This window comes from Oryctolagus cuniculus, chromosome 1, assembly GCF_964237555.1.
Source record: "Oryctolagus cuniculus chromosome 1, mOryCun1.1, whole genome shotgun sequence".
Taxonomy (NCBI): domain Eukaryota; kingdom Metazoa; phylum Chordata; class Mammalia; order Lagomorpha; family Leporidae; genus Oryctolagus; species Oryctolagus cuniculus.
This window is the reverse complement of record NC_091432.1, coordinates 78,110,684-78,123,387: the sequence shown is the minus strand read 5'-3', so window position 1 is coordinate 78,123,387 and position 12,704 is coordinate 78,110,684. Positions and strand designations below refer to the sequence as shown.

The 12,704-nt window shown below is 39.9% G+C and overlaps 1 long non-coding RNA gene across 13 annotated transcripts in view; it reads left to right on the top strand.

Annotated features, from left to right (window-relative positions):
* The window catches only part of LOC103349764 (uncharacterized), a 75,268-nt gene that overhangs the window by 3,345 nt on the left and 59,219 nt on the right, over positions 1-12,704 (top strand). For 5 of the 13 annotated variants that reach the window (XR_011389984.1, XR_007910088.2, XR_007910079.2 and 2 more), the window contains exon 2: positions 1,335-1,469. This is a non-coding gene — a long non-coding RNA (uncharacterized lncRNA). Of the gene's footprint in view, positions 1-1,334; positions 1,470-3,566; positions 4,082-6,511; positions 7,162-12,704 lie in introns of those variants that run through there. The other 8 variants (XR_007910092.2, XR_007910097.2, XR_007910093.2 and 5 more) reach the window with 4 other exon arrangements.

Below are 12,704 nucleotides of genomic sequence, written 5' to 3'. Positions count from 1 at the left end.
TAAAAGACTGGGTGTGATGGTGGTAACAGATATCCCCATTTGTATGAGAGGGTTTTTTTTTCACTTCATCATTTAATAAATTCTCAGTTTGATTTATACATTCATTTATAAGCCTGTTTTGTGTCACTTAGCCTGTGAGAGAGAGGGCCTCCCTTGGTGTGCTGCCAAAGTCATGATTCTGGCCCTGGCAGTGTGGAGGTGATGAATTCTGTATGAGCCAAGAAAGCTTAGGCTGTTCTGAGATGCCAAATACACCTCTAAATCTCAGGGGGCTTAAAATAAGAAAGGTTTATTTGGTGCTTACACAAAGTCCAAAACAAGTTCACTAGTTTTTCAAGGCATTCTTCCAAGTAGTGATTCAGTTATACAGCTGCCTCCATCTTTATTGGACCTTCATGTGTTGTATTTTGTTGTTGTTATCCCTGTGTGTGTGTGTGCGTGCATAATTTTTGGTTGTTGTACATAGTAGCATGAACAGCTTTGATGATTTTTTAAATTTCCTGACTCTTTAAGTTTATTTATATTTATTTGAAAGAGAGAGAAAGAATCTTTCATCTGCTGATTCACTCCCCAAATGCCCTCAACATCCAGGACTAGACCAAGCCAAAGCCAGGAGCTAGGAACTCCATCTGGGTCTGCCACGTGGGTGTCAGGAACACAAGTACTTGAGCCATCATTCTGCTGTCTCCCATGATGTACATTGGCATGAAACTGTATTGGAAATGGAGATGAAACTATGTCCCAGACACTCTGATATGGCATGCAGGTGTCTCAAATGGTGGCTTAACCTGCTGTACTACAATGCCACTCTTGAAAGAATTATCCAGATTAAGAAAAGGAGTATTTTCACCAGTCCACAATTTTCTTGTCCCATTCCCAATTAATGCACGCACAGAGACAATTACCAGTGTGACTTCTAGCAACATACCTTCATTCTACCTCTTCCTGAAATTTAGTTTAATGCATGAATACATTCAACATTATTATCTGGCTTCCTTCACTCAACATGTGTGCATGTTAATGTGTTATAGATTTAGTTCATTTCTTTGCTGTATTGTATTCCATTATATGAATATAGCATGATTTTTCCCTTCTAGGACATTTTGATTATTGCAAATTTAATGCTATTATAAGTAAACCAAAAATGAATATTCTTTTACTTGTCTTTTTATAGGCATATGCTTTTGTATCTCTTGGTCATATAACTGAAAGTGGAGGTTTTAGGAAATGGGCACATGTTTATCAACTTCAGTAGATATTGGTAATGATTGCTTTTACTTTTAAGGGTGAGATCTCCAACTGGTTAATTACATTTGCTTACTTTCTGTTTTCAGACCCTACTCACATGTGCATGACCTAACTTTAAGAGAGGATGGGAAATATAGTCTTCCTATGTGAACAAAAACTATAGATGAAATGAGGTTCATTAAGCATTTGGCATCACTTCCACCACAAACACCAGCCTCCAGGTAAGATCACGTTAACAGCTAGGTAATGTCACAGCTGATTCTCTTTCACCCTTGTGGATGCATGACTTTCTTTTGTATAAATGAATTAATGTGGGGCCAGGGATGTGGTGTAATGGTAAAGCTACCACCTGTGGTGCTGGCATCAAATGTGGGCACAAGTTCCAGTCCCTGCTGCTCACTTCTGATCCAGCTCCCTTTGCAGCCATCTGGGGCATGAACCAGCAGATGAAAGTTCTCTCTCTCTCTCTCTTTCTCTTTTTAAATAAGTAAATAAATCTTTAAAAATAAATAAATGAATGAACTAATGTAAGCTGGCCATCACATACTTATGTATTTTTAATAAACCTCCCTTTCATACTAAGTTCCTTGAAGGCAAGATCTATTTCTGATATATCACTTTTCTCCTCTGTACCATGTAGTACAGTGCCTTGCATATAGAACATATTTACTTTGTAATGAATAAACAGAGACTTTGTAGAAGAGAAATTTAAAGCACTGTACTTACCTCCTTAAAAAAAAGGCAACAGGGGCAGGCATTGTGGCACAGTGGGTTAAGCCACCAGTTGGGACACCCACATCCCATATCAGAGTGCCTGGTTCAAGTCCTGCCTACTCTGCTTCTGATCCAGCTTCCTGCTATTGCACCTGGGATACAGCTATTGATGGCTAAAGTGACTATGTATGTGAGACACTGACATGGAATTCTGGTCTCCTGGTTTGGGCCTGTCCCAGCCTTGGTTGCTGTAGGCATTTGGAAAGTGAATCAGCACATGGAAGATTTCTCTCTCTGTCATTCTGCCTTTCAAATAAACAAATAACTTTTTTAAAAAAGAAAGGAAAACATCACTTATAATTTCATAATCATTTCCTTATTTTTATTTTTACTTCCTTAACTCTCCTCTTAAAACTCTTTATTTCTTGCATCATTTATCTTCATTATATGTTCCCTCAGCACCTGACATACATTTCAAGGGAGTGAATGGCTAACTCCATAAAGAATTTTTGGCTTATGGTTCCAAATCTATCGGTTCTAGAAATTGCCTTTTAATAATATTGGGACCATGTTAGTTTGGCTGCAGTCAGAAACTTACAAGCTTCTCATCTTCCCAAGCTCTCCATGGGCCCAAAAACTATCCATAAGCCCCACAAGTCTTCCATCTCTGCCAGTTGTTAGAGTTCTAGGATATGTGATGGATGTGATGTATTTGGGCCTGGGTGATTGAATTCATGGAAAACAGATAAATTCTTATTGTCTTTTCATCCACTTTGGGTTTCAACTATCCTAAATTTTGTTTTTTATAATAAATGATTATTTTTGTCAGACTATAAAAAAGTCAATCACTTAGTACTCTGCCTTTCATCAACTTAAATTGTGTCATTTGCTCCCAAGCACAGGGCCCCCTTCTTCCCTTATCTTCAGCCTCTGCCAGACATAGCTACAATGTCTTATTTGTCCACTTTATTGTAACTCTGAAGCAATTGTTTATCGTGGGATGTAGCAATATTCTCAGATTTCTTATCTGTGTCCTTCCTTGATGAAACTTTTTTTAAACTTTCATAATTCCTTGGAAAATCTGTACATGGCATGCAGTACCAGTGTTTTATTTTTCTTTGTGAAGGTTCTACTGTTTTTTATAGCAATATTTTTTGAAACTATGTAAAACACCTACAAGTACTTTGACAGCAGGGACCATTTCTTGTATTTCTGTATGTGACAGAGCTCATAGTAGGTTATCAAAATAATCTTTTAAAAGAAATGCATCATTTTTAAGCACTAAGAAATTTAAGATATTCTAACTGCCCATGTAAATGGTGATATATAAATTATTGTACATCTGTATTATGAAATGAAAATAGTCAAAAGAGTAAGGTAGTTCTTCATGTGTCAATACTGAAGGAAATTCATGATACTCCATTGAATGAGAAATAGAATGAGCCCATTGTTTCAACAACAAAAGGTATCTGTATATATATATTTGTGCACGCGTTTGCACAGTCATTGAAAACATGTAGGAGAATACAAAATAAATAAAAGAAAAAGCAGAGCTCTTTCGCCTTTTACTTTTTAAAAGTTTGTTTATTTTTATTTATTTGAAGGGCAGAGTAACAGAGAGAGAGAGAGAGAGAGATGTCTTCCATTTGCTGGTTCACTCCCCCAAAGACCCACAATGGCTGGGACTAGGCCAGGCTTAAGCCAGAAGCCAAGAACTCCATCTGGGTCTCCCAGCGGAGTGCCTGCTGCCTCCAAGGATGCACATCTTCAAGAAGCTGGATCAGAAGCAAAGGTAAAACTTGATTGAGGCACTACAGTATGGGATGCAGACATCCCAAGCAGTGACTTAACTTGCTGTGGCACAGCACCCACCCCTCACTTTTTACTTTATATATTACTTAAATTTTTTCCAACTATATACATTATATTTCATTCTAACCCTTCTTTTTGGTTTAATTTTTTTCTTGTTAGAGTTTATTTTTAGGCCATGAATGCTAGTCATTCCAAATCCTTAATATCTGAAAATTCTATTATTTTATCCTAACTCTACCTCAAACAAATGATAATTGGTTATGTGTAGAATTATAAATTCAAAATAAAAGTCTCCTTTGCATTTTAAGCATATCTGTCATTTTCTTTTGTTGATTAAACATCCAGTGTTATTGATTCTTCTTCCTTCATGGCTTGTCTATCTTTCTACTCTGATAATCTAGTATTTTCTTTTTTATCTCTTATGTTTTACCATGTATTTCTAGTCATATTTCTTTATTTCATTTTCATACCTGTGTTAGTTTTTCATTACTGCAGTGAAACATATAAGGGAGCTAACTTTATAAAAAGAAAGGGTATATTTAGGTCACAGGTTTGGAGGTTGAAGTCCAAGACTAGACAGCCCCACTGGGCAGTGGATGGTGGTGATGGGACACATGCAGAAAAAGAATCACATGGTAAGCCAAGAAATAGAGTGGCTTGGCCCAGCACAAGGTTCTGTTACCAATCTGCTCATGAGAATTGCTTTCTAAGGGTACACCCCCAAAGATCTAAGGGTCTCCTAATATGCCCGTCTTCTAAACACCATAATTGGATCACATTTCTACCCTCTTAGAACCATTAGCTTATGATTTTGAGGTGGTGTTGTTGTTGTTTTTTGTTTTGTTTTGTTTTGTTTTGTTTTGTTTTTGACAGGCAGAGTGGACAGTGAGAGAGAGAGAGACAGAGAGAAAGGTCTTCCTTTGCCATTGGTTCACTCTCCAATGGCCGCCACAGCCGGCGCACTGCTGCCAGCGCACCACGCTGATCCAATGGCAGGAGCCAGGTACTTATCCTGGTCTCCCATGGGGTGCAGGGCCCAAGCACTTGGGCCATCCTCCACTGCACTCCCTGGCCACAGCAGAGAGCTGGCCTGGAAGAGGGGCAACCGGGACAGAATCCAGCGCCCCGACCAGGACTAGAACCCGGTGTGCCAGCGCCGCAAGGCAGAGGATTAGCCTAGTGAGCCGCAGCGCCGGCCTGATTTTGAGGTTTAAACATCTCTAAGAGTTTAGGGCAAAACTATATCCAAACTATAGCAGTATTATTATGCTAGCATTTAATAAAATCTTTTTTAATTTGAGAGAGAGAGAGAAAAAAAGAAAGAGAGAGAGAGAAATCTTCCATCCACCAGTTCATTCCACAAATTCCTACATCCAGGGATGGGATAGGCCAAAGCTAGGAGACAGGAACTCCATCTGGCTCTCCAAGTGGGTGACTGATACCTAAATACCTGAGCTATTATCTCTACCTCCCAGGGTACCCATTATCAGGAAACTGGAATCAGAAGCACAGCCAAGACCCAAACCCAGGACTCTGATATGTAATACAAGCATTCCAAGTGGCATTTTAACTGCTACACCAAGCATTTACCTCATAGTGAACTCTTTTAATCTGAAGTATCACTTCTCTTTCAGTTCTAAAATATTAAAATATTGCATTTCCTTTGTTCTTGGAAAATCTAGAAATTCTGTTAGATTAGAAGGGCTTTTTTATATTAATTTGGTTGAAAGGCAGAGAGGTAGAGAGAGAGAAAGAAACATCTTCTATCTGCTGGTTCATTCCCCAAATGGCCACATTGGCCAGAGCTGGGCCAGGCTGAAACCAGGAGCTAAGAGCTTCATCCAGGTATCTCATGGGGGTGGAGGGTCCCGAGGACTTGGGCCATCTCCCACTGCTTTCCCAGGTGCATTAGCAGGGAGCTAGGTCAGAAGTGGCTCAGCCAGTACTCAAACTGGTGCCTATATGGGATGCCGGCAGTGCAGCCAGTATTTTAACCCACTATGCCACAGTGCTAGGTCTTAGATAAGAGCTTTTTAACCTGGGAGTCTGTGTCTAGAATTAATGGAGTCTGTGAATGTGAACAATTACATTTTTATTTTTACCAAACCCTAACTAAATGTAATATTTTCTACCATTTGTATATAGGCAACAAAACAGAGTATTATCGTCAGTGTCTGTGACATTGCCACCAATAAAAATCATAGATAGTTTTATATTATAATTATGGAAGGTATCTCAAAAAGGATAGTAAACAAACTAAGACCTTGATATTTAATTGATGTTATTTATCACAAAGTTTTAATATTTTGAAAACTCCATTTCAACATAATTGATTTCTTTTGTAATCTAATGCAGTTTGCTTTATATATTTAAAGTTATTGTTATAAGCGAGTACTCAAACAATATATTTCACTTTGTGTTTCTATGTGGGTGCAAACTGTTGAAATCTTTACTTAATGTATACTAAACTGATCTGTATATATAGAAAATTGAAAATGAATCTTGATATGAATGGAAGGGGAGAGAGAGTGGGAAAGGGGAGAGTTGCGGGTGGGAGGGAAGTCATGGGGGGGTGGGGGATGCCAATGTAGTCCATAAGCTGTACTTTGGAAATCTATATTCATTAAATAAAAGTAAAAAAAAAAAATAAAGTTATTGTTATAAGAAGAGAAAATTCACTAAATTGCCAAAAAGATCCAGGGCAAGAAAACATTTTTTTTTTTTTTTTTTTGGACAGGTAGAGTTAGACAATGAGAGAGACAGAGAGACAGAGAGAAAGGTCTTCCTTCCATTGATTCACTCCCCAAATGGCCACTACAGCTGGTGCTGCGCCAATCCGAAGCCAGGAGCCAGGTGCTTCCTCCTGGTCTCCCATGCGGGTGCAGGGCCCAAGCACCTGGGCCATCCTCCACTGCACTCCCGGGCCACAGCAGAGAGCTGGACTGGAAGAGGAGCAACCAGGACTAGAACCCTGTGCCCATATGGGACGCCGGCGCTGCAGACGGAGGATTAACCAAGTGAGCCACGGCGCCGGCCCAAGAAAACATTTTCCTAAATGCCTACATTAGATCGATGGTAAAAAAAATGTGTAACCTCCATACCTCTTAGCTTTCTTTTCAGTTTCTCTCTTTAGCAGATTAGAAAAAATCAGTCAGGGCAGCACAAGACCAAGAGTAGCAGCTTTGAGGCAGAGAGAGCCATAGCTCAGTGCTCTGGCTCTTGATGCAAAGGGCATTCCTTTCCTGGTTTTGAATATTTATTAATCTACTTTTTGTCTGTGCTACAGTTTTGGTGAGGAGATTATCAGTATGCAGACAGTGTACCATCATAAATCTGGAATGCATATATTAATTTTGCATTTAAAAATATAGACATTACTAAATTGTCTTCTGCTTTTTTTTTTCTTACAATAATATACCCTTCCAAGTCTTTTTTAAAAATAAGAAAACTAAGAATGATATAGTCATGTGGCTAGTTAATAACAGGCCTGGAATTAAAATGCAAATCTTCTGGCCTCTTCTCCAGTGCCTCTCTCATTTCCAGGAGCCAATGGTGCTGAAACAAGCCACAGTCTAGAAAAATCATTGTGTTGTTTATTTTTAATGTACATTTTTTAAATATTTATTTATTCAAAAGGTAGAATGATACACAGAGAGAAAAGAGATAGCAATTAAGAGAGAGATTGAGAGAAAGCAAAGAGAGAGAGAGACAGAGAGAGAGAGAGAAAGAGAGAGAGAGGAGGGAGAGATTTCATCCATCCACTGAAGCACTTCCCAAATGCCTAGTAGCAGCTAGGGCTGGCTCAGGCCAAAGACAGGAGTCAGAAACTCCATCTGAGTCTCCTCCTGGGTGCCAGGGACCCAAGTATTTGGGCCATCATCTACTACTTTCCCAGGTGCATTAGCAGGAAGCTGGATTGGAAGCAAAGCAGCCGTGCTCGCTTCGGCAGCACATATACTAAAATTGGAAGCAAAGCAGGCAGGATTTGAACTCACACTCCAACATGGGATTCCAGCATCACAAGCAACAGCATTGCCTGCTATGCCCCAACACCTTATAGGACTCTCAGTCTGAAATACTGTTCAGCCAGTTGATCAACAGATACCTTAGAGTAAAATTAGTGATATAATCAAAGCATTGGGCTGGGTACCAGGAACATTACATTGAGCAAGACCCAGTCCATGTGCAGTTGGAACCCACAGTGTCTACCAAGAAGGCCAACATCAAGCAAATATTTAATTACCTTCCCTTTGGATGACTCTCCATTCACTTTTTAAGACCTGACTTAACTGCAACTTCTCTGTGAAGCTTTTTGGAGATAATTAGTTGCTCTTTTTGTGATTCCACAATCCATGGTCCACATCCCTGTTACAAACTTAGAGTAAGTTTTTATTTTAATATTTTAGTTAACAGTGTTCCTGCCATCCCACTCTGCTCCAACCCCAGCTAGGTTGTATGGAAATGGTAGGTCTGCTGGTTCATGTTACTGTCAACTTCAATACTTAGCACAATACCTAGTACATAGCAGCAATAAGTACTTGAATGAATGGAATTGCAAGCAAGAAAAGAAAAAAAAAAACCTTCTCTATACCTCCCTATCTGGATACTGTATATCCACTGTGATTTTAAATTTAAAATGGCACTCCCCATTGGTGATTTTAAGTTTATGATCGGCAAAAATCTATTGTTTGGCTAGTGGCCAATATAAATGGAAATAGACATGTGAGTGCTTACCAGCTGTTGTTAATTACAAGATCTTGAAGTCTATTCAGAAATGTGTTGAGAAAATCCACTTTTTGTTTCAATATATCTAAGTTGACAGTCTCCACAACCAAAGCCGACTAAAATCCACACTTCCAAATTCACTTCATTCTATATAACCTCTGAGTACAGAAATTGAATCCCTAAAGAATCTCGATTTCACAATTTGGCTAACTCTAATTCTTTAGACTTTATAAAATGCTTTTTGAATTATCATTGACAAGCAAGGTATCTACAGTTCAAGAAAAAAATCAAAATTAGTTCCATATTTGTGTGGCAGGAAAAAGCTTTGTCCCCTGGGAGGAGGCAGCAATTTCCTTTCTGCACTCATCTTAGGGCTGGAGTCCTCTTTGGGGAGATATCTTCAAGATAAGCAGAGACCTCTGGAGGCAGACAGTCCCACGGTACTTAAATCTAGAGCCCTGACTAAATATGGAGCTGAGACTTTTGAAGACTCGGGTAAGAATGGTAGCTTGAATGTTGTAATTCTTTCCTTCATTTTTCTTTATTTCTTTGAAAGAATTCTTTCTTTCAATGTTATAACTCTTTCATTCATCTTGAAACAGATTTGTCTTCGATTTGGATAAATGGATCAGGTTAGATATGTTTATAAGGAACCTAACCCTTTTTTAGAATGAGAGGTTGACATCTCTGTCTCCAGAGAAATAAACTTCTTTTGCATAATAATATTAAATGTTGGAAGCCCGCATTGTGGTCAGCAGGTTAAGCTACTGCTTGTGATGCTGTCTGGCTAGTGATGCTGTCTGGCTACTTTGCTAATGTACCAGAGAAGGCAGAGAATGATGGCCCAAGGGCTTGAGTCCCTGCCACTCGTGTGGGAGACCAGGGTGGAGTTCCTGGCTCCTGGCTTCAGCCTGGCCCAGCCCCAGTTGTTGCAGCCGTTAGGGGAGTGAACCAGTGGATGATATATCTCTCCCTCTCCTTCTGCCTCTTCCTTTCCTTCTCCCTCTGACATTCTGCCTTTCAAAAAAGTAAATAAATTTTCAAAATATAATATTAAAAATTATCTTTATCATGGGTGGAGCCACATTTCTGCAGTTTTCTATGCCTTTCAAAAGATGTTTCCTTTAAAGTGTGGGTGTAGACTACTCCAGCCTGCATGGTTCTGTTTATTTTAGTAGTGATGCTTGTGCTTCCTGTTTAAGCAGCTTCTCACAGGAGATTAGGAGTGAAGACTTTAGCACTGCAGGGAAACTACAGTTCTGGTTTTGAGTTCGTGCTGAAAAAAAATGCTGTAAAAAGAAATGGAACTGGATTAAGCTTAGTGCAGAAAGATTGGCCCGTTATTATATCACATAGAAACACTAAAACCCAGACTTTAGAGAATATACCCTATTGGATATTTTGCTTTTAATGTGATGACCTCACTGAAGCCACAGGGACAGGCTTGACCCCATGAATGGGAGAGTACTAGACTTTCCCCCAGAGAGAGTGGACAGGAAATGAGGGTGGGGAAGTAGGCCTAAGACTAGAGAGATTGGAGGGAGAAATGTAGCCTCTCCTAAAGCTTCTAGAGACTGGGGCCTGGACTTTGAGAGGAGTAAACTCGCTGGAGGTCACCCCCAAAGGATGAAGATAAGCAGACCCTGCCAGATAGCAGGACACTTGGAGACTAGGCAGAGAGATACCCTGCAAGATCTCAAGATAGCCTCTGTTTTGACTTGTGGACTCAGTATTCAGAATTAGCAATCATTTTTTAAGTTTCTTGATTTTATAACTCCTTTCTCAAATCCCTAAATATTTCATAAATTTTGCTAAATATTTTTAAAATTATTTTTTATTTAAAAGTTGTGTGTGAAGAGAGAGAGAACACCCCCATCTGCTAGTTCACTCTCCAAATGCCTGCAACATCAGACTGGACCAGACCAAAGCCAGGAGCCAGGAATTCAGTTCTCCCATGTGTGTGACAGGAATCCAGTTATTTGAGCATCACCCCTGCCTTCCAGAGTCTGTATTATCATGAAGCTGGAGCCAGGAGCCAGAGCCAGAAATCAAACCCAGGTATCCCACTGAAGGAAGCAGGCATCTTAACCACTAGGCTAAATGCCCACTCCTTGGTAAATATTATACTCCTGTCTTCATTATGCTGTGGGAAATTAAAAGAAAAATCTGTATCCACCTTTGCCACAATCTAGGAAAGGGAAGAAGGCTTCCCTCTCTTCCTGAGGCAAGCATAGCTCTAGTGGCATCAATCCTGAGGTTGCAAGAGATGATGGGTGACAGTAGTAGCGCTATGGTGAGCAAACTGGGACTACAGGGATGGCTAAGGCAGTATGAACTTGTGGGACAAGTGAGTAATTGGGAGATGCAATGACCTACTTGGCGAGAGGAGCCTCATAAAATATGGGACTTCCTGTCATCAGATAAGATGAAAGTTTAAGCCATAGCAATTTGGACTTTACAAGATAAACCTGACTTCATCATTAATCACCATCTGGTGAGGTTCAGGTAAAAGGAGAGTATATATTTGGAATGCACTAAAAAATATAGTTTTCACATGTTTTAAGATTTATTTTATTTATTTGAAAGGCAGAGTACATAATGCAGGGGATGGGGGAGGGGATAGATGGAAAGAGAAATTTTCTATCTGTTGGTTTACTTCCCAAATGGTTGCAACGGCCCATGCTTGGCCAGACCGAAGCCAGGAGACAGGAGCTTCTTCCAGGTCTCCCACAAGGGTGTAGGGGCCCAAAGACTTGGACCATCCTCCACTGCTTTTCCCAGGCCATTAGCAGGAAGCCAGCTCAAAAGTGTAGCAGCCGGGACTTACCAGCACACATAGCATGCCAGCATTGCAGGCAGCAGCTTTACCCACTACTCTATGACGCTGGCCCAGTTTTCATCTTGCTAGCCAGTTTCACATAAGGTTTGCGGAAAATAAATAAGGTCTTAAATAGGCCCCCCATCAGATTTGTGGAAATCATATTGATCACCTTATAGTCACACTATCCTTACCTATTTGCTAGTAATCCTGTACTGAATTCCATCAATTTTCCAGAACAGTAACATATAAATCAAAACAGATCCACTGAAGTGTGGCTAGTGTTAACTGCTCCTCAACACTCAAGCTAGAATTATGATCATGTATTCAGTTCTCCTAATTAAATGAAAATGACTTGACTCTCCTCATGGTAGATTAGTAGGGAATCTGGCATCACTTTCTTAGGTTCCCTGTCCCTTTTTGTAGATCTTCTGAGAACCCTGGAAGGTATACACTGTCCAAATAGGAGGTCCGTTTGATTCCCCTTGGAGCTGAGATAAGCCCAGTATCTGAGCATCTGCTACTCTTCCCTGATTCTGCTTTTGAAAGCTGGCCTTTCAAAGTCAGCCTGGCCCTGCAGAAGCTCCACACTCAGATGTTGCTGCTGCACCAGCCAGCATGGTACTTGACGGAAGGTGACTTCATAAGAGACTTCATTCTCTCAATGCCATGATCAACATTTAATGCCTTTTGCTGGATCTTCCAGCCTGTAGCATTTAATGCTCAGTTCCTGCCATCACTTATAACCATAGTCCTTCAAGTCCCACCATCAGTCCTTTGGTGCTGTACCTGAAGTGGCTCATGTGTCAGCCCTTCATCCAGTAACACCAGGGCAAGACCACATTTCCACCAGAAAAATAGAAAAGTGCTATTTTCAACACTTTCTCAAAGGCCATTTGGTACCTTCAGCTAAAGTGACAACCTAGGTGGTCTCCAGGGCCACCCCTCTCCTGGCAGCACTTTTCTGTTGACCTTTTAGTCAACAAAGGTCCTTCTTTAGAAGGATTTAAAAAGCTTGCCACAGTTCCCAAATTCCAAATCTTAGGAAACTTACTGATCAAATCCTGAGAGGCTATAGCTTTAGTGCCTCAGTAATTCATCCCCCAAGGCCTCCCAAAATGGAGACAAACTTGTAAGTTCAGTCCCTTTGCTATACATTCTTCTACAAACAATGAAACCAATCAGTCTGCCTCTTTGTGATCTCATTTATCTAAAGGGGGAGACAAATAAGGAAATTAAAATAAAATGTAACATAAGATATATATCTTTATTTATATATATATATATATACATATATATACCATGTATATAAAGGCTGAGGCATTTTCTCTGAGTTCTGAAATTTGAATTAAATCTTGAAGAAATAGTGTGAGTTTTCCTGATAAAT